Below are 21,738 nucleotides of genomic sequence, written 5' to 3'. Positions count from 1 at the left end.
TGGCTCAATCCTTCCTGCTGTCTTGAAGCCCTGGGACTCCTGAGTTGGACCTCAGAGCCTAGTGTATATTGGAGATCATCTGCTCTACTTTCTCTGGCCTGAAGGAAACAAGAAAGCAAGATGCTTCAATTGCTCTTTGTCTGTGATGGTTTTCTAAGTGGGGAAGAGTCTATTCATCTCTTTTACAGTTCATTACACCTGAGGAACCTTACTTAGGCGAAGGAAATTGCCCTCTGGGGAATAGTTAGAATTAGCAAAGAGCAAAATCTTTTGGGGTGAAAAATACTCTCCACACATTACAGAAAACAAAGCCCAACTCCCAAACCTTCTCCATGATATAATCTCCCAATGGTAAACAAAAGGTCTTTCCTTTTACTAACTCTTCTCCTGTGGGTTTTATAGAAATTTGGTTTCTGCTCCTCTGTTCTTGTTTTCTATTTTCTTTGGGTGGATGAGGTCTGATTTTGGTTCCACATGGGGATGAGCTTTCTAGAAGTGGGAAGATCCAAACATAAGATGTGTCATTTTGAGTAGTCATATAGTCACTGGAAATTCCTATGTGGGCTGTTGGAAGAGTTGAGTGAAGGAAGTCAAGCCTCAGAAGGGGCATTGGACCAGGTGTCTTTTTATTTATTATTTATTTATTTATAAATGTTTTATTTATTTCTGAGAGAGAGAGAGAGAGAGAAACAGAGAGACAGAGACAGCGTGAGCAGGGGAGGGTCAGAGAGAGAGGGAGATACAGAATCTGAAACAGGCCCCAGGCTCTGAGCTCGCTGTCAGCACAGAGCCCGACGCAGGGCTCGAACCCACAGTGAGATCATGACCTGAGCCAAAGTTGGACGCTTAACGGACTGAGCCCCCCAGGTGTCTTTTTAAAACATTTTTTCCATGTTTATTTATTTATTTTGAGAGAAAGAGAGACAGAGCACAAGCAGGGGAGGAGCAGAGACAGAGAGGGAGAGAGAGGATCCCAAGCAGGCTCTGTGCCGTCAGTGCCAAGCCAGGCATGGGACTTATCTCACAAACTGCGAGGTCATGACTGAGCCGAAATCAGGAGGTGACATTTAACAGGCTGAACATTCCAGACACCTCTGGACCAGGTGTTTTTAAGTGAACCTTTCTTATCATGAAAGACTAGCATCCTGGTATTTACAAATAGTTCCTTTTTTTCATAAGTCATCATGACCTTGGCCTTGGTCAAGTCATCACTGCCATGATATTTGTTTCCAAAATCTTCTATTTCTCTAGTTCTTTCTGGCCTCTTTGGGCTTGAAGATTCTATTCTGGCAGCTACTTTTCACTGTCTTGGCCAAATATGCTTATGCGGTTGAAAGTGAAGGAATTTCTGAATTCAGGAGGCTCAGAGATTTAGGTCCAATGTGACATACTGAACCACGGGCATAGGACCAGGAGACGGAGGACTTCTGTAGAGTCTCTCTGCACTGAGTGGGCAGTTTTAGTTTCTCCCTGAAGGCTCCATGTCAGGTCCAAGGAATATTTGACTGAGCACTGGCACCTGTGATGAACTATAATTTGAAGAATGTCTGAAAGATACTGCTCTGCTTTTAGGCAGAAGTTTCAACAGTCGCTTTAGATAAGGGGGGTCCAGATTTAGATCATTCTTTCCTAAACTCATTCTGAAGTGAAGGGGGCGTGTCCTGGTTTGGGGATCAGGAAGTTTGTGTTAGAACGTACTCTCTTCTGCCCAGTAGTGTGTGATGTTCTGTAAGCCATGCAGCGGCTCTGCGCTGATTCCACATCTGGGAAATGGAAGTGGGCCTCGGTGATCACCTAGGAGGCTAATTGCTGGGCAAGCATAGCACTGCATGTTGATTGTCCTAGGATCAGAAGTTCATATACTTTGTTGGGCTTCACAATCATCAGGGCAATTTTTTTAAAGGATAGATTTCTGACTTACTTCAGCTTATTTAGCAGCTTTTAGGGGGAAGAAGCAGTCCAGCAGACTCCATGCTTAATCAGTGAGTTAGGTGCTTCTGACGCTCAGGGTCCTCAGATCATGCTTTGAGAAGCACTACTTTGGGAGGCATAATTGCAGAGTCACAGAGAACCTCTCCCTCCCAAGTCCTCATTAACACTTGAAAGGTCTTTCTTGGGGGTACTAAGGGAAGACTTCCCATTGAGCTAAAAGCCCACGTGCCTTAGATAAAAATGCAATCATACCAGAAAATAAGTGACAAGTGAGTCCTTTCTAGAAGGTTTTGATGGGAGAGAATGGAAAGCTTGAGGGCGCCAACAGACTAAAGGGGACAAGAGTGGGGAAATGGCCAGACTGATCGGCAGAACAACTTAAAGATGAGCTTCCCTGACTGTAAAATTTTGCTACAAGTGGTCTTCAGAGATATAGATAAGGAGTTGGTGAGAGGTGGAGAGATGTAGAAAGGGGTTGGGGACAATGGCTGGAATAATGCATCCAGCAAGCAAGTGTCTGGGGGTGTTTTCTGAGGGGCGCACAGGTAAGAAGATGGCTTGCTTTGGCAGGGAGCCTGTGGTACCTGGCTGCATGCTAGAGACACAGGCATAGCCACTGGATGATGTGACATCTGTGGGGTGATGGTGACCACTAGCCGGAAGCAGACAGAGACGGAGCATTTGTGCTGGGGCAGGTGCGTCTGTGTGTGGAGGAGTCCCACCCACATAAGAAGTCAGGACAGAGTGGTGCACAGCAGTTCAATAACCCTGTCTTCATTTCAGCTCCATTGATGCAAGGGCAAGGCACCAAAATTAGCCTTCCATCCAGTTTATTTGTTGTTATCTGAATTCCAATTTATTTTTTGTCAAGCTGGTCTATTTGCATGCGAGGTGCATAGCTCTAATCTACTCTGATAATGATTTGGGTAAGCAGGTTGGAAATTTCTTACTCCTCCCCGAAGGCTCACAATGTGGGAAGGAAGAAGTATAAAGCAACCTTTTCATGATTCAACAAGGAAGAAAATTATGTCTTGTTTTTATTCTTCTCATTTCTTTTTCTATCTCTTGTGACTTTGGAGGCTGAACTAGGCTTGGCAGGGACATGGACTTGAGGAGATTGGGTGACTTGTTTCTTGGAATTCGAACATCTCTTCATCATGAAGTCTGACTAATGTTGCCCAGCCAATTTCTGCATTAAACAAACACAAAGTGAATGAGAGGAACATTATTTCATCTCTAGGTGGCCAGTTCCCATTAATAACGTAGATTTCCCTGAACTTAAATGTTACAGACAGCTTATTCATCTTTTTTCTTTAAATGTTTGATTCTTCTTTAAGATTTATTCTCAAAGACACTTAATTCTTACATGGCTGAAATGAGGTATTTTCTGGGTAAAAATTCAACAACACCCCCTTTCAATTCCAATCCATTTCATTTGGTTCTGTTCCATTTTGTCCCATTCTACTTTTATTTTATTTTCTTTTTTAAAAGTTTATTGATTTATTTTGAGAGGAAGGGAGAGAGAGAGAGCAAGAGAGAGGGAGAGAGAGAGAGAGAGAGTGAGTGATAGTAGGGGAGGGGCAGAGAAAGAAGGAGGGAGAGAGAGAGAATCTGTCAGCGCAGAGCCTGATGTGGGGGTTAACTCACAAACCATGAGACCATGACCCGAGTCAAAACCAAGAGTCAAACACTCAAGCGACTAAGCCACCCAAGCACTTCATTTGTCACCCTTGTCCCATTCTTCTTGTTTCATTTTGAAATCGCTGGAGCCAGATCTGGAACTTAACTCCTTTTTTGGATGCCTTGTTCAGTTACCAAGGCTCCATTGCAATGGTGGGGTTGAATCTTTGTAAAGGTTTAATTTCTCCTTCCCATTGCCAGCTCCCTACCCCAGCCCTGCCAGACACTGATCATGGGAATGGAGCAATAGAGTAAACGGGTGTACATGAACTTAAGAGGCTAGGATCCGGGTGAGTGGCCAGATGGTGGCCAGATCACTGAAAAACAATTAATAGAAAAGAGAGTCAGGAGCACTTGGCTGTCTCAGTCAGTAGAGCATGTGACTCTTGATCCCGGGATTGTAAGTTCGAGCCCCACGTTGGGTGTAGAGATTACTTAAAAATAATTGTTTTAAAGTGATATTAAATGTAAAAGAAAGAATGAAAGGAGAGTCAGTCCAAGGGAAAATTTGAAATAGGTGAAATCTATTTAAATTTATTCAGTCTCCTTTTCTTTCTTTTCTGTTCCCCTGTGGGGCCCCTATTCACTTCTCCTTTCTCTTTTCTAGCCCCAGAGCCCTGATGCTATCCTGGACACTCCTCTGTGGCACCCTACTGGATGCCTATCCAAACCCCAGCTCTAATTCCCTAAGGAATGCTAGTTAACGGACAGGCTAAATTATACTAAAGAATAAAATGTTAATATGTTATCCTCTCCTATGGATTTTTCAATTTTAAAAGGAGGCTGCAGAAATTATTTGACCCAAACGACAAGGATGTGAAGAAATGGGAATGCTTGTGCACTGATGGTGGAATGTAAATTGGTACAACCTCTTTGGGAAACAGTGCAGAGATTCCTCAAAAGATCATAAAGAGAGCTACCATATGGTCCAACAATTCCATGCCTGACTCTTTATCTGAAGAAAAGGAAAACACTAATTTGAAAAGATAGATGCATCCCCATGTTTATACATCATTATTTAAAATAGCCAACATGTAGAAACAGCCTAGGTATCCATCAATGGATGAATAAATAAAGATATGAGATATATATATATACATATATATATATACATACGTATATATATACAATGGAATACTATTCAGCCATATAAAAGAAGGAAATGCTGCTTTTGTGACATCATGGATAAACCTCCAAGGCATTAGGCTAGGTGAAATAAGTCAAAGAAAGAAGTTACTATTGGATTTCATGTATATGTGGAGTCTAAAAAAGCTAAATGCATAGAAACAGAGAGTAAAATTGGTGGTTGTCAGGGGCTAGGGGTGGGGGAAATAGGGAGATGTGGTTAAAAGGTACAAACTTACAGATGTAAGGCAAATAAGTTCTGGGTATCTAATGCACAGCGTGGTGACTACGTTAATAACACTGTGTTATACACTTAAAAGCTGCCAAGGCAGTAGATCTTAAATGTTCTCAGCACAAAAAAGAAACTGTAATTATGCGATGTGAAGGAGGTGTTAGCTAATGCTACAGTGGTAATCATTTTACAATATATAAGTGTATCAAATAAGCATATTACCCCCTTTACACCTTAAACTGGCACAATGTTGCATGTCAATTATATCTCAATAAAGCTGGAAAAAAATTAGAGTGCTGTTTGTTTGCTTTAGAAAATAGGTGATTTAACCCAAAGGGATGAATCTCTTTGGTGAAATTCTAGGCACTTTGATAGAAAATTTTTGAGCTGAGCATCTGGGCCTGTTGTTCAAATACCACCATATATATTGCTTTCTATTTTCTTCCTACTTAAAGTCAGTTCTATCAGCTGGGATCAAAGGATAACTTTTAATTAAAAAGACTCACTGAGTAAATCACTTACTTCATTCATTTGCACAGCCACGTGACAATCTATTCAATTAACAGATTTTTTTAAGTTTTGTTTGTTTGTTTGTTTTTGAGAGAGAGAGAGAGAGAGACAACCAGCAGGGGAGGGACAGGGGATGGTTGTACAGAACATCCAAAGTGGGCTCTGTGCTGACAGCGGAGAGCCTGATGTGGGGCTCAAATTTACAAATCATGAGATCATGACCTGAACTGAAGTCAGAGGCTTAACCAACGGAGCCACCCAGGTGCCCCTCATTCAACAGATACTTCCTGAGCACTTACTATCTTCCAGGCTGTGTGAAGTGCGTTTGGTAGAAATGATGAATAAGGCAGCATTCCAGGTGGTGAAATTTGAACAACCAGAGTTCACTTCCTGACATCCTCCGGGCTAGGAATGCTTGCCAAAATCCATCCCATCCATCAAGAGAGAGAATGGAAAAAAAGAAGGATGGAGAAGAGATAGCACACACTTGAACTTAATTCTTGCTGCTCTCGTATTATGGCTCAAGAAGAAAGGGTTTGGAAAAGCAAGATAAATACTTCAGTCAGAGCAAGCAGGCTGGGGAAGCATATTTAAAAATCAAATTACCATTTTAATAGTATGCATCGTTTCCATATCAAATGATGACATTATTGGCAAAGACTAGAAGGTGACACAATTTTGAGTGCTTAAACTGTACCAACAATAGATGAAGCTATCTTATAGGGACTACAAAGCCTTGTGCCATCTGGCACCCTCTTCCCATCCTGGTGGGAATGGAGAAAAGAACGCGTCTAAGTGGTAAAATGAAATTGGCTGCCGCCTTGAGAATACACGTTGAGGAGAGTCTGTTCGCCCATCTGACATCTTTCTCACTGTGGCTGCACAAAGGGCTGACTTCCTAACCAGCAGTCATATACATGTACAGTTTCTTTTATTATTGCAAATATATGGCATGTTTACTGTAGAAAACACAGCGGAGCACCAAGCAAAAAATAGAAACCGTTCACAAAACCCGGAGGCAGCTAATATTGATACTTCAGTGTACATCTTTTGAATCATCTAAACACTTCTGGGTATTCATGTGAGTGTATATGTGTGGTGAGCACACATGCAAGCGTATGGGAGTATTGTGGGGGGGTGGTTTTCAATGCACAACTGAGATCAAACTAATTTTTCCATTGAGCACAGGGCTGACTTCGTGAGTGTGTAGCCTGTGGTTTGGCTTCATGCTCTGCTGTTGCCATCATGAAATTCTTAAGAAGCTTATCTTTGAACTTGAGGTTTGTTAAGTGAAGTCCCCCGGGACACATCTGTGAGCACAGGAGATCTGTGCAGTACAGAGGACTCTTGTTCTTGTTGCCCATTTTGCCTGTAGCAGCCACGGTGCTCCGTGAGCACAGGGTTGCTATGGGTCCACAATGCACATGTCTTCCTTGATACTGAGGGCAAGTACCAGGTAAGGGTGTTCCATTTTGACTGAGCCAGTAGGAATGCTGAAAGTCGCAAGAAGTCATGCTTTCCGTATGAGCCAGAACTTTCTTCTACGGGAGGAAGACAGTGGTGTCCTGAGAAACACAGGTGACCCAGAAACCTTGTCTAACCTTCCCCGCTCATGCCCTTTCCCTCCATTAGCCAGTCACTTGGGCCCAAAATGATAAAATTGAAGGAAAGGGAAAAAATAGGGGACCGCTGCTTCTCTTTTATTTCAGTCCTTCCTTACTCATCAGTCAGCTAAAAGGAGAGAGTGTTGGTAGATTCTGCATGTCTCAAGAAGTGAAATAAAAACAGTTGGGTTCATTTTGTGCAACATTTCCACACTTTTGGCAAGAAAGAAGTACATGTGTGTGCGAACCTCGAAATATGAATTGTATAATTTTGGTAATCCTGCTATCGAGCTAAGTGGTTTTATTATTTGCATTTTAAACTTTCATTGCACGTTGGAATGATGAATGGTAAAATTCATGTAATAATTTAAATTTTTAATTTTTCTTTACTTAGAGCCACATTAAACAGCAAAAAGATGCCATGCCAAGTCAATTGAGAGACCGTTGAAGAAAGAAAGGTTACTTTTATTCTGCTTATTGACCCTGCATTTTCATTTTCTACTGGCTATGCAAATTGTGTAGCCAGTGCTGAGTGCACCTTATATTGTGATCATTTTTCAAGTCATTAAATATGATTTTAAAGGATTATCATTAACAGCTGCATAGTAAGTGGTTTCCATTGATGAATTTATTCAACTTAACTCCTATTATTTTTTTAGACATTTAGATGGTTTTCAATATGTTCACAATTAGTTTATTATCACGGTATGATGAAAATTTTTGTACATAAATATTTATACACATCCATGGTTATTTCCTTAAGTAAATTCCAAGAAGTAGGATTGCAAAGTCAAATGATTTGTATATTTTTAAGGGTTTTAAGATATTGTGACACACTGTTCTTCAGAAAATTCGTAGTAATTTGGGGTGCCTGGGTGGCTCAGTTGGTTGAGCATGCGACTTTGGCTTAGGTCATGATCTTGAGATTGACGAGTTCGAGCCCCACGTTGGGCTCTGTGCTGACAGCTCAGAGCCTAGAGCCTGCTTTGGATTCTGTGTCTCCCTCTCTCTCTGCCCCTCCCCAACTCTCTCTCTCTCTCTCTGTGTCTCAAAAATAAAGTGCTCTGAGATATACCGATGAGTTCAATGTGAGGTCCCTTTAAGATTATCCAAGAGGATTTTGAGCAGGCAGTTGGATAAAGATTTCTACAGCTCAGAAAAGTGGCACCTACTTCTCATTATCATTTGCCCCAAACCAACCATCCTTAGTATCTCAATACATACTTTCTGCTGGGTTTATATTCACCACTGACTTTTCAAACACAAAGCACACCTATTTAGGGTCTATGATGTGCTCAGCAGTCATGACTTAGTGCAAGGATTCAGATCCGAATACGATAGGCTTTCTGCTCTCGGGACATACAGATGTGACAGTAGAAGGCAGTCACTGATGGGCGCCATGAGAACTGGACCAAAAAATGCTATGCCACCAAATAGCAAATACAAAACGAAAGGGATAGGGCAGGAGCAATTGGTTTTGCGAGGGGTGAGGATTCCTCAAAGGAGAGATCGGAACTTTGAAGGATGAATGGGGTCTCGGAGGGTAAAGACAGGTGAAGCACATCGACACACAAGCAAGAGGAACAGCGTGAGCTGAGCAGTGGGGCTGTGAGAGGGGAGCGGCTGTTGTAGGCACTGGTTTCTTTTTTTCTGTTCTTCCCATCTCCTCCCTCAAGCCCCACCCTTGCCCTCAGGTTCAGAACAACACTTGGCACCATAATACTGCTTTAGTTGACTCTAATCTCTATTTCCTGTGAGCATATAGTGTTTCATCACCCATACTATAGATAAGAGATCTTATCTGACCGATCCCTCACTCCCACTGCAGAAAGAATTAATTGCTTTCTTTTCTGCGCAGTTACATTGCTTTATCTTTTATGCTAAAATTGCCCTTGTCATGTGCCATTGGGGTTAAATGCATGTAAGTCCCTCTGTCTGCTGGGACATGAACTTCTTAAGAATTTCTACCCTGTCTCCTATACCTCTTGGCCCCCGGTGCCCAGGACAGTGCATTGTAACAACACCAACAATAACAACAACAGAGGGCAGCTGAATCGAATTGGACAGAAGCCAGTAACTTCTGGCTCCAGCGCTGGCAGTTTGAGTGATCTGATGAAAAGTCCCAGACTGCGTGCTGGTGAGGACTGGGAGCAAGAGAAGAAATTGGATTTGAATAATTGAATTTTAAGAAGGAGGCATATGCTTCTGCTGTAACCTCCCCACACCAGACAGCAGAGCCCAGATGCAAGTCAAAATGCATTATGTATTTAATGTGTCTCATGGGATTGGCGTTTGAGATAATAGGAGGAGAAGGCAAGGATTATAATCAAAGTGGCAACATCTGAAGACATTTAGCTGTGTGAAAGGTCAGGGCATATCTTTAGATATTTAGTCAACCTTGTGCCAGGGAAGAGTGGATATGATTGAGGGCTGGTGTGTGTGTGTGTGTGTGTGTGTGTGTGTGTGTGTGGACAGTTTAGAGACAGAGGACTCTAAGTAGCAGGTTCAGGATTCCTAGGGCAAATGTTTTTGGGGCTGCAGGATGCCAATTTTTACAGTGGATGTTGAAGTCGATGTTGGCATTGAGACTCGAACCTGGGAAAAACAAGTATTTTGCATATAGGGGTGGGAGGGCAGATGGAAGGTGAGATCTGGGGGAAGTTGGACACCCAAGCCAGCACTCTGAAAACCCCACAGCACGGGTGGCTGCACAGCTCTTTGAGAGACCCAGGGCTGCGTGCTGTCCCCGGCACGGGCACCCAACGGCATCACGCACGTAGCATTATTCATGTCATTTGACTGTCACTCAGATGTGAACCGTGTGATCGAATGGTGGCTGGATAACTGCGATGTCTACTTCTGAGTCTCCACTCATGAAAAACTACTCAGAAAAGAGGGAGCAGGAAACATAAAAAAAAAAAAAGTCACCCCAGAGAAACCAGACTCCTCTGGGAACTCATCAACGCCATCTTGTCACTGGTCAAAGATGGAGCGATTGAGAGATCAGGAGATGAGTGGCTGGGCCGTCTGTTTTCTTGGTCCAAGGAGGAAGAAAACGTGCTCAGGCATCACATCGGAGCCCCTCAGATGTCAGGGTGTGCAAAAGGAGCATGCTTCCCGGATCACACAGAGCGCCTCGGCATTTCTCGCCGTCTCCAATGTGTTGTTCCGTTGACAATTCTGAAGCCTGGCGACAGCGACCAGCTGTCTTCGTCAACCCCAGCATTTTTCTGTCTCTCATGCTCACTGGCTTTCCATTGCACAAAAGAGTTCTATTAACTAGAAGCCTTTGCAGCAAGGCAGTGAGGTCATGGGGGTTGGAGCCCCCATTGGCCAAAGCTGCCGGTGGCTGTCTGGGGCTCCAGACATTTTTAAGATCAAAATCAGGGGAAAAATATCAAACCCTTTTTGAAGCCGCTGCTCCAGCTTTCTTTGGAGTGTCAGGTCTCCTCCCCCCCCCACAGCCCCAGGCACTGTCTGACCCAGCCTTTTATATACTTATGCTCTAGAACATTTCCAAAAATATACGTGCACTTTCACAAAAAGGCGTCCTAGCTGGTTTCCCCTGGTGGGAAGAGTCTGTATGTGGGCTCCAAGCCCTCCTGCTTGGAGGAGAGGAATGCGGAAGAAGGCACAGGTTGTGAGAGCAAGCAGCAGCCTCATGTCTTTTGGTTCTCTCCCAGTCCTTCCTCTGGCAGGACACTTCCAGCCACGGGGTGCAAAGAGGACCCCACGATTTGCAGGCAACAGGCAGCTCACAATCTTGGGGCCCTCTTCCACTGCTGAGATGACTTTGGAAAAGTTACTTGAACTTTCTGAGCTTCAGCTTCCTCTTCTGTCCATAGAGACCAATCACATCCCTCTTACCAGATGTATGGGAATGAGGTTGGCAACATATGCTTAGAGTCTAATACAGTGAGCACGAGATTGATCTGCAAACACACTAGCTGCAGTGATTGCTATTCCTATGTCTTTGCCACGACTACGTCTTTTCGTATCAAGAGCTTTCCCCTCATTGGGGATTCCGTGCCTCGCCCAGGTTTGCATGCTATAATTTATGAATGCACACATAAGAGCAATAAAAACATCCAGCAAGGTGCAGATCGTGGCCCTGGGAGTCGCCTGCTCCACGAGCCACAGGCACAACTGCTGCCAGGCAGGGAGGAAGGTGACCCAAGATTTAGGGCCCTAGAAGGACTCGATGCGTCTTCAGTCAGCCTGGCTGATGTCTGAACTCCCACCATCATGGATTCCTTTCTTTGATGTATCAGACATGATCTCTGTCAGAGAAACTTCCCCCAAGGGGGGATGTGGTACGCAGCATTTGCCCCTGCATGTGACTGGGAACGGTGTAAGACAATGCCATTTTTATATTAACTGTAAGCCTCTAGAATTGTGAAAATCATCCAAATACCAACAGTATAAATGGAGTTTCAGCCTTTTGTTAGGAATATCCTAAGGTCACGTTCACACTTGACTGGGTGGGGTCATTTCCTTTCAGATCCAGCTCCCTGTGTGGCACCACTGGCTGGCCCATGTGCCCTGAAGGGGCCCTGACTGCAAGCTGCCCCTCAGAGCGATAGCATTTTCTGTTGAACATGAACTTCCTCCCATGCTGGTGACGTGGCAATGCCAGAAACTGTCCTGCCTGTGTCAGTAGGTGGATCAGAGGTCCCTGTCCCTTCCTCATCCTCCCCTATGTCCTCCCTGCCAGAAATGGAAGAAGAGTTGGATTAGATTAGATGTAAGAGAATCTTTCGAAACAGTCTACCGAAAGGGGTGGGAGCAGGGGGGCAAATGTGGAGGACACCATGATGTGAAGGTCACCCTGCCCAAGCTCAGAAACATCCTGGCCTCGGACAGATGGCAATGAGGTGTCTGAGGCCCTGGATTAGAGGGATTCACTCCAAAGCCATGAGGCTCAAGGTGGCTGAGTTCAGAGGCGCTTGACTTCCAAGTGGGGTAAGTGAGACCTGACATACTACATAAAGGGTAACATGTGCCTAATTGCTCAATAACTGTTTATTACATGTGCACTCAGGGTGGAGTGCGGTTCTGTCCATTGGGATGAAGGGGGTTAGGAATATCAGCGAACTGGGAGCGTGTACCTCGGGTAGGGTGAGTCTTATCTAACCAGGGGACTGGGGAACCCTGCGTGAAGCTTCTGAGGATGAAGACTGGTCCTACCTGGTGACGACAAGATAAAGAGGAAGAAGAAAAATGGAGAGAGGTCTGTTTCCCCAAAGGATGAATCAACAGGTGTGAGTGGCGCACTGGTGGGTTGATTTGCCAAGACCAAGCAGGGATCATGCAAACTGTGTCTTCTCTTCATCATTCCCCTGATTGAGGTCCCAAGCCATGGAACCTGTTAATTTATGCCGTGGTTGCGCTCTGTACCACAGCATCCTGTGTGACCCTGAGAAGCTGAGACAGGTGTGTGGTAGTCCCCACTGAAACCCGAGGCTTAGCACTCCCGGCCTGGGTGGGAGTGTGCTGCAGAAGCCCCTCCCATGCATGCCTCGGAGAACAAAGAAAGAAAGAATCCAAGATCAAGTTGTCCTTCATTCATTCAACCAGAGTTTGTTAAGGATCTGCCTTGTGCAAAGCACGAGCAATCGTGTGAACATAAACTCTACGTATCTAAGTCTCTCGGTGCTATAAGACTTGGGGGACATTTCCCCTCATCTGCAAACACCTTGTGCCTTAGCCATATCTGTATCCTGTGGTGTCTGAAGCACGAGAAGATTGGCCTGGGCTTCACAAATGGACAGGCAGCTGAAGGAAGGAATACTTGAAGGGGCCACGAAGGAAAGCTGGAGGACCCAGACGCACCTCCTGGAGAAGATGAGACAGGACTAGAGTACTGCGGATGGGCAGACCGAGATGGAGAGGTTGAAGCAAGACCCCGCAGCAGAGGCTTGAAGATGAACACAGCCTGTAGCCTCCATCGGGGGAAGGAATAGTGATTCCTTATCTATGACTCATAGACTCAGCCCCGTGGTCTGTCGTATCCGTTCTTCTTTGCAAGCCCCTGCCCTGAAGGGTGACTGAGAGATTACTGTTAAATCTACCGTGCTTTAAACGTGCTTCATTTTGTTAATTTAAACATCCCCTGAAGGTAAAGCTCAGAATTTGGGGACAATTACTCAGTCTCCCCATTCTCTCCTGCTCTTTTCCAAGCCGGTGAGTGATATGTGTGGTGTGCAAAGCGGGCGGCTCACTTGGCTTTGGGGAAGAAGCGTTTATATTGTCTGTGAGTCCCCTGGTTGCTCTCCTGGCTGCGATTCTGACACTCTCCACTTGGAGACAGCTCAGATTCCACAGGGTAAGGGCTCAGCCCTCCAAGACCACCCCTCGCCCCTCAACCTCAGGCGCTAGTGGCACGTCTAGGGTGTCCCCTGTGCTCCTGGCCAGGTGACTGTAGATTGACGGTCCCCATGACCTCCTTCGCAGGCTCTGTTAATTTGCCAGAGGGGCTCCTAGAACTCAGAGAAGCATTTGAATTATAGATCACCTGTGTATTATAAAAGGATACGACTCAGGAACGTCCAGATGGAAGAGACGCACGGGGCATGGCGTGTGGGAAGGGCGGGGACTTCCGTGCTGTCTCCAGCTGCACTCTCCGCGTAACTCCACATGTTCACCGGCCTGGAAACTCTCCAAACTCTGTCCTTTTGGGTTTTTGTGGCGGCTTCATTACATAGCCAGAATGGATTAAATCATTGCTTGGTGACTGATTCAACCTCCAGCTTCTCTCCCTCTCTCTCCCCTCCCTGGAAGTCTGGTGGTGGTGTGTGCGTGGAGGGGAGGTGGGACTGAACGTTCCAACCCTCCAATCACATGGGGCCACCAGCCCCCTTCGTTAGGTGACCCAGAGGCTTTCCCAAAGTCACCTTGTGGACATAATAAAAGATACCTTTATCACTTATCACAGGAAATCTCGATGATTTGAGGAGCTGGGTACCTGAAACAGGAGCCAAGTACATATCTCATACTATAAATCACAATATTACACTTCCTCTCTCCCTTGTCACAGTGAGCCCCATAGCAGGCTTATTGGATTTCAATTCAGCTGTCTTCCGTCTCACACTGGTGATGTCGAGGGTGGGGTGCTTCTGGGTCCCGCCTGCATCACTGGAAGTCGAGGAGGCCCAAGAAAGCTAAGCTGCAAGGGAGAGAGAGAGAGAAAGCCTGTGGGGGAGGGGCAGAGGGGAGGAGAGAGAGAATCCCAAGCCGACTCTGCACTGTCAGTATGGAGCCTGAGAAAGGGGAGCAGGGGTCAAATTCAGGAACCGTTGCTTCCTGATTATGAACTGAGTCAAAACCAAGAGCCGGATGCTTACCCGACTGAGCCACGCAGGCGCCCAGGCAAGGGAGAGTTTGCGCCTCCCCACACTCTATTAGCAGGTCTGTGCTGATGTGGCTGTGACCACGGGGCAGCCTGGGGGGCGTCTTCCAGAGCCGGAGCACCTACAGGTAAATGAGCAAAACAACAAGGGCAAATATGTACCGCTTTCCAGCCAAGGCTTCCCTCTCCGACCTCTCTACCTCTCCCTGCCTTCTTGTTCTCACCATTTCCTGGACCTGCTGCAAAATAAGCCGGGTCCCGTTGAGCAAGGTCTCATGGTTTAGGTGTCTTGGACCAGTGGGACCATGAGGTGGGTCTCCTGGCAGCATTCATGCTAGACTAAAAGGGACCGAAAGAAATGTTTGAAAAACGTATCCCAAGTCCATAACCCCATTAGTCTGGATGCAAATTCCTGCTTCTGCTGCTGACTCTTTTACTCTTTCTTTCTTTGCCTTCTTTATATTAAAAAAATCCTCATCTTCCCCTGGGGCAGATAGATTCCTTAGACCATGAGAAAAGTTAAAAATAAAAAAAAAAAAGGAAGAGCTCATTGAGACACATTATAGGTGTTTCACAAATTTCCATCTTCAAAGGAGCCCCGCACCATTTTGCAGGTGAGACTGCGGCGTGGCCAAATTAAGCGACTGGCTCAGGGCTCTGAGTTCCTAGGAACAGAACCAGAATTGAGGGCTACGTCTTGACTTCCAGGTGTCTGGGTCTGGCCATCACGTCCCAGCCCATCTGAAGTAGAGACTGCAATCCCCAGAGACTGGGAGGGAGGAGCAGGGCTGGACGCCAGGCAAACAGGATGGATTCCGGGAGAGAAGGGGGGTTGGTGGAGGGTTTCTAGGAAAAAGGAACATGGGGGAGAAGCAGTGTTTAAGGCGGTTCACCAGGGATAGGCTGCAGGAGGTTGCTTCGTATCCCCCCTCGGGGAGACAGCTTTCCTCTTAGTGGGAGCCTTCTGAGCGCCCTCCCCTCCTGGGCTCCATCTGCCGGGTCCCCTGCTAAGAGCCGCACTGGCAAACCAGCAGGTGCCTCTGAAGCCTGGGTCCCGTCCTCACGGGGGGGTGCGCTGAGACCCTCCTGTCGTCATGGAATCCCTCCTGTCCCTGCACCCTGGCAGCTCCTCGGCTCCCCTCCCCGCGATGACCCTTCCACAGCGTTCCTCACTGGCACTAGATGCTGCAGAGGAGACAAGCACTATATAAATGCTAAACAGACGGCCCACGCCTGTCCCCGGATAAATAGACCACGAGCTCCCGCTGTCAATCCTACACCTTTCATGAACACAGACAGATCTCCCGAGAAGGGGGGAAATGTTGGTGTCGCTTCTCCATTTAATTTTGCGATTTACCCTCAATCTTGATACCAGAATATTGTGCTTTTTGTTTTGTTTCTTTTTTTTTCTTTTCATATTGATTTCTTTTTCTTTTCTTTCTTTTTGTCTTCTTTTTCTCCCCAGAAAGATTCTATAGTTTGTTATTTTAATTTCCTGGACTCGTATTCAGAAAACAGGATGCTTTTCTTCTGATTGCTCTTCCAAAATAACAATAATAACTATCACATGTATAGTACATTCACATGCACGATCTCATACAAATTCATTAGACTGGAGTCAGAGGAAACAGATTCCTGTCTTGATTCCATCTCCCACCCCCTATGTGACCTTGGGCACATGGCTTGACCTCTCTGAGTCCTGCTTGTTTTATTTGTACAACGGGCATAGTGACAGACCTGTTCTTCCTAGCACAAAGGCTTATGCGAACAGTAAATAGGATAATTTATATGAAAACTTGAGGTAGCTATTGATTTTTAGATGAGAAATTTGAGGCACAGAGAACCTAAGTGGCTGCTCTTAGGGCTGTAGCTTATAAGCAGCAATGGCCGTATATAAACCCAGCTCTTCTGACAAGTGATCTATCCACAAAGCACAACTCTGAGTGATGGCTGGCACTTGGGCAGATGGACGTAAAAGCCAATATTACAAAACACAGCAATAGTTAGCATTTGTGCACACTTACGGTGGGCCCGCCACTCTTCCAAGAGCTTTGCTGCATTAACTCATTCAATCCTTATAATAATGCTGTAAGTCTACTACTGGTGTGTTTATTTTATAAAGATTAATTTCTCTAAGGTCACAAAGCTGAATGTGAGCACAGACTGGAAGGCCCGTCATTAACCACTAGCTTATCCTGCCTCCGAGCCCCTGTATTTATAAACTGGACCTTTAAAAGAAGGAGGAGGAGGAGGGACCAGGTTTCAGGAGCATGAGACTGCTGACCTCTGTAAACACACTGCAAGGTTTATCTCGGCTTAGTAACCAGACCAGTGGTTCTCAACCTCGAGTATGGACCAAAGGCCCCTCGAAAGCTCTTAAAACACAGAGTGCTCCTTCTCTCTCCCAGTTTTCACTCTCTTGTTGGGGGCTGGGGCTTAAGAATTTGCATTCCTAACAAGTTCCTAGGTGGTATGGACGCTGCCAATTTGGGTACCACATTTGGAGAAAACACAGAACCTAGAAAGTAGAAGATGAGAAACCGCAGGACATCCGGATCCCAGGTCCAGCTGGCTATGGACTCGCCCTTATCTGAGTATAAAGAAGAGTTGGTCTGGACCCATTCAATGCGTTTCTATGAAAATGTTTCCTGCAGTAGAGGGGCTGGGGCTGTCCTCCCCCTGGGGGGCCAGAGCTCCTCCACCGGCCTCTCCCCCGGGGCTGGCTGAGGGCTGAGGGCCAAGGGCAGTGTGTTCTGCATTATGGATGAGCGCCCTCAAAAGCCCCCGCTGCAGACTGAGTAAACACACAGCCGCTGCAGCCACAGGAAAGGCTGTGACCAAGCCCCCTAGCCCTCCCAGACAGAACCTTTCCTTCAGCTGTTGTTGTTTTGTTCTGCTGCTGCCTTCTCATCGCCTTGTACTGACAATAGTCGTAAATAACCGCAGTGCTGTAGAGAAATCATTTTAACAGCAGAGAGTCAAATAAATACATTAGACCTGACAGCTTAACTACGCGGAGTCCATTTGTATGTGGTGGCCAGCTGCTTCCCGAGACGTGCGGTGAGCGGAGCGGCCACCAGAGGGCGCGCCGAGCTCGCTTTGGGCCACGCCAGCCGCGGCGTCCGCCACGTCCTGCCCCAGCCTGGGGCTCTGTGGCTTGGGTCTCCGCTAAAACAAAGCTTTCAGATTCCAATTAGCGCGGGAAAAGAATGCCCTGCCGACTCCCGCCCGCACCCCTCCGCCTTCCGCAGGGGGAGGATTTTCTTTTCTACTCATGTCAGAGGTTAGGGTTAGAGTTGAGGTTTAGAATGCTGAGATTTGTGTCTCCGGAACCGGGTCGTCACCAGGTCGCAGTTAGGGGCATCAAACCCTCATGCTGTGTGCCACCCACACGCTCCCTTGTCCCATCCAGGTGCTCGGAGATTTTCTCTCGTGGCTCTGGCTTTCAGTGGATTTGGCCTATCATGGCCGTTCGAATTCTGGTCCCCTGATTCCCAGGGGGAATTACCTGCCTCTTTCCCTTCCCGCAGCGTCCGGGTTTTCAGGCTGTGCGTCCTTTCAGGAAGTGCCGAGGGTCAGTGGAAGGCAATTCAGATTCAAGGTACCATCCTCTTCTGGGCAAAGAATCCATGGAGTCTGATGGATCCCGCCTCACCTGCAGCCCTCTTCTTCCCCCTCCTCGGGGGTCCCATAGGCTTCGAGCTAAAGGGAACTTCCCTAAACAACCGTGAGTGGAGAGGAGCTCTCCATTGGTCCAGCTCCTCAGCGAGCACAGGAGCCCCTGGGGGTTGAGGTGGAGATGAGTGGGGAGGGGGTGTGAATTCCTCCTGCACAGCTGGGTCTTCCGAAGGGGACAAATGGATGCACCCAAATGCTCTCATGCTGATTGGTCAGGGGTTGTTTTTTCTGTGCTGTCTTCCTAGATACCACACTTCAAACTCCCCTCGAGCACAGACTGGATCTCATTCTCCGCGAAAACCCTATAAACCTAGCTGGGTGCTTGTTAGTGGCAGTCACTTGATTATAGAGGACAGATTATAAGCACACTTAGTAGCTGTCTTTGAGGCTGTGGTCATGAGGTGAATATTTTCTGTTCTCTCAAGGCAATTTAGGGTACAGCAAGTTAGATAAAAGGAAGCACTTCCTGGCAACGATGCCGTAGTGAATTCCAAACAGAGTTGTCTATCTCTTTGGGAGCAGATTGGGTCAGACCATGTTGTGCCTCTTTGAAAGTGGCACTGTTTCTGTTGTTTGGGAGCCGAGTCAGTGGATTGGGTGCCTAGGGAACTGTCTGCTGAATGCCACTTCCCCCTCCCCCTTGAGGGTTTCTCTCTCTCTCCATCCACAGCAGAGGCAGCCATGGTAAAACAACCCTGTCCTCATGGGCTAGTTACAAGACATTGGTTGAGGGATTGGTATCTGACCCAACCCGGTTCAGACATGGTAATGCCTCATGGCCTTAGCGGATTGTTCCACAGTGCATAGCTGATGTGACCTTGGTCAACCCAAATTCTAATCTGGGAATATTGACACTGAAGGAGATTTTTAAAAGTTCGTCTTTGGGGCACCTGGGTGGCTTAGTCGGTTAAGCGTCCGACTTTCGCTTAGGTCATGATCTCGCGGTTCGTGGGTTCAAGCCCCGTGTCGGGCTCTGTGCTGACTGCCAGCTCAGAGCCTGGAGCCTGTTTCAGAGTCTGTGACTCCCTCTCTCTCTGACCCTCCCCTGCTCACGCTGTCTCTCTCTCTCCTAGAAATAAATAAAAATATTAAAAAAAAAAGTTCGTCTTTTTTGGCGGTTTCTAGATGGTAAGATGGAAATCTGGGTGTTCTTGCCTCCATGTTTCTCATCTTATGGATGAGAAAAGCAGAGGAGATCTGTCTATCTATCTATCTATCTATCTATCTATCTATCTATCTATCTAATATTATATACCCACCGCATACAGAATGAGAGAGACAGACAGAAACTCGTCAGGTGGAGATAACGGGATTATTGATGATGTCCAAGTCTCTACTTGCTGTTATTTCTGAGGCTTAGCTACATACTTGTTCTTGAGTTCCCTATGATGTTTTAGTACCTCTATAGTAATTTCCCTTAAAACAAAACAAAAAACCCTCCCTTTCCCCCAAGCCCCACCTCCAATCAGATTATTGTTGCCCAAGTTCAAAAGGATTTGGCTCATTGTGGTCTATGTAAAGTGAGACCCCAACCCACTTCACAAAGTCAATTCCCAATGTTTTCCATCAGGATTTATCATCACCACAAAGAGACTACGACTTTCTGCTGTTGTACTATGTACACGTCCTTCTTTCTGCCTAGAGTCCTGCAGAATCCCTTTAGCTCTTCAGTCTCTTATAAGACAACTGTCCCCTTTCCTCTGAAACTGTCCCGAACAGACAGGGCAGATTTATTTGTTCCCATAGTACTTTGTTCAACCTTCTTAGAATGTGTTCTTCTGTACTATGGTTAGAGAATCATGTTCTGCATAAGCCTATGACCTCCTCAAGGGTGGGAACAGCCCTGGTCAGCCCCATTTCCATAATGCCTGACACATCGGAAATACTGAGGGTGTTTATACAATGATGATGAAGCTTGGGGTCCTGCCCACAAGCAGTGAAGGAGGTCCTAAAAAGGTCCTTGTGGCCAGTAACACACAGAAGATGCAGTGATAGAAAGAACAGGATACTCCAATAGAGGAAACACAGTGGTACAGCGAGGACCTCTGCCCTTTTCCCCTTCTTTCCTTTTTTTTTTTAAGTTTATTTATTTATTTGAGGAGAGAGAGAGTGCGAGGGAGGGGCAGTGAGAGAGGGGCAGAGAGAATCCCAAGCAGGCTTCCAGCTGTCAGCTCAGAGCCCGACAAGGGGGCTTGATCCCACAAACCGTAAGATCATGACCTGAGCCAAAATCAAGAGTCAGACGCTTAACTGACTGAACCACCCAGGCATCCCCCTTTTCCTTCTTTCTTATCCTCATTGAACTCACTCCGTTCTCCAAAACACACACACACACACACACACACACACACACACACACACCCCCAAGACTGTCCCTTGCTGCTCTAGCCCCCACCCAGTGTTTAGAACTGGCTCACACCCAACTATCTTTTCAGCTATTACATCCAGAGCCTTCTCCAAGCTCTGATTGCCAGAGGGAGCCTTCCAACTCAAAGGCAGAAGAGAAAAGGAAAAGAAAAAAGGAGGGAAGGAGAGAGAGGGGAGGTGAGAGAGAAAGTAATATCCAATTTCAACATTTTGTTCTTTGCTGTTTAAACTTGCGGAGGCGGCAACTGTACAATTTGTATGTTTTGTATCATGTCTACTACCTTGTGGGAGTTTCATAAATTGATGATGATAACACAGCACATTTCTTTTAAGTCCTTAGACATTCGGTCTTTATTGCTTTATAAAGTCTTCCCGGGGCACAGATGATATGAAGCTGAGAGATTTTGCGCTGTCCATTCTGCAAATTCCATCACAGAATTTGCACCTGCTACGCAACTGGCCTTCAGAAGTAGCGCGTGTTGCCAAAGGTACTGGAGGCCAGCACTGGGAGCCTCCAGACAGTGGGTGACCCAGGGACATCGAACAGGGTCAACTCAGTGGCTGCCTGGAGAGGAAGCAACTTGATTAAGGATCAGTCTAGGGAAACAGCTATGTCTTTCTGTAACCTCCACCTGCAACAAGGGTTTTTTGAAAACTCTGCAAAATTCATTTCCCTCCAGCCTTATAATAAAATATATGCAATATGTAAATAGCAGCATTTCTAATGTGGCAGCCATTGCTGTCACCTGCTGCATTTAATTATTGGAATACAATGATTTTTTTATCCACAGCTAAATAGCTGCAGTAATAAGGATATTACATTGATAGACAAACTCACGCTGCAAGCCGATATGGTTTTGTTTTTAATGCTGATGTAATAAACAAATGTGTGGCATTTGTAGTTCACACCAGAAAACAATGAGTTCTGCAGTATATCATTACCTACCTATGCAGAGTCCGTGCCACTCTGAACTTCAGACTGTGAAAAAAACCTTCGTCTGTTAATAAAAGGAATCAGACCTTTTCAGACCAAGTCATAAAACTGAGCCGATGAAAATAATCTCGTACAAATAGATTTCCATCCTCTTACCCACTCTCAACCCCTCAGAATAACACCCCCAACACACACACACACATACACACACACATACACACAGAGGATTTGTTTCCTTCTTGAATGAACTAATTTATTCCTGAAGAGCAAGAGTGACTTAACTCATGCTGGCGATATGCAAATGACAAGCTGTAGCTGGTTCCCTTCT

The sequence above is a fragment of the Crocuta crocuta genome, unplaced genomic scaffold, assembly GCF_008692635.1.
Source record: "Crocuta crocuta isolate KB4526 unplaced genomic scaffold, BGI_CrCroc_1.0 scaffold3, whole genome shotgun sequence".
Classification (NCBI taxonomy): Eukaryota; Metazoa; Chordata; class Mammalia; order Carnivora; family Hyaenidae; genus Crocuta; species Crocuta crocuta.
This window is presented reverse-complemented; position numbering follows the sequence as displayed.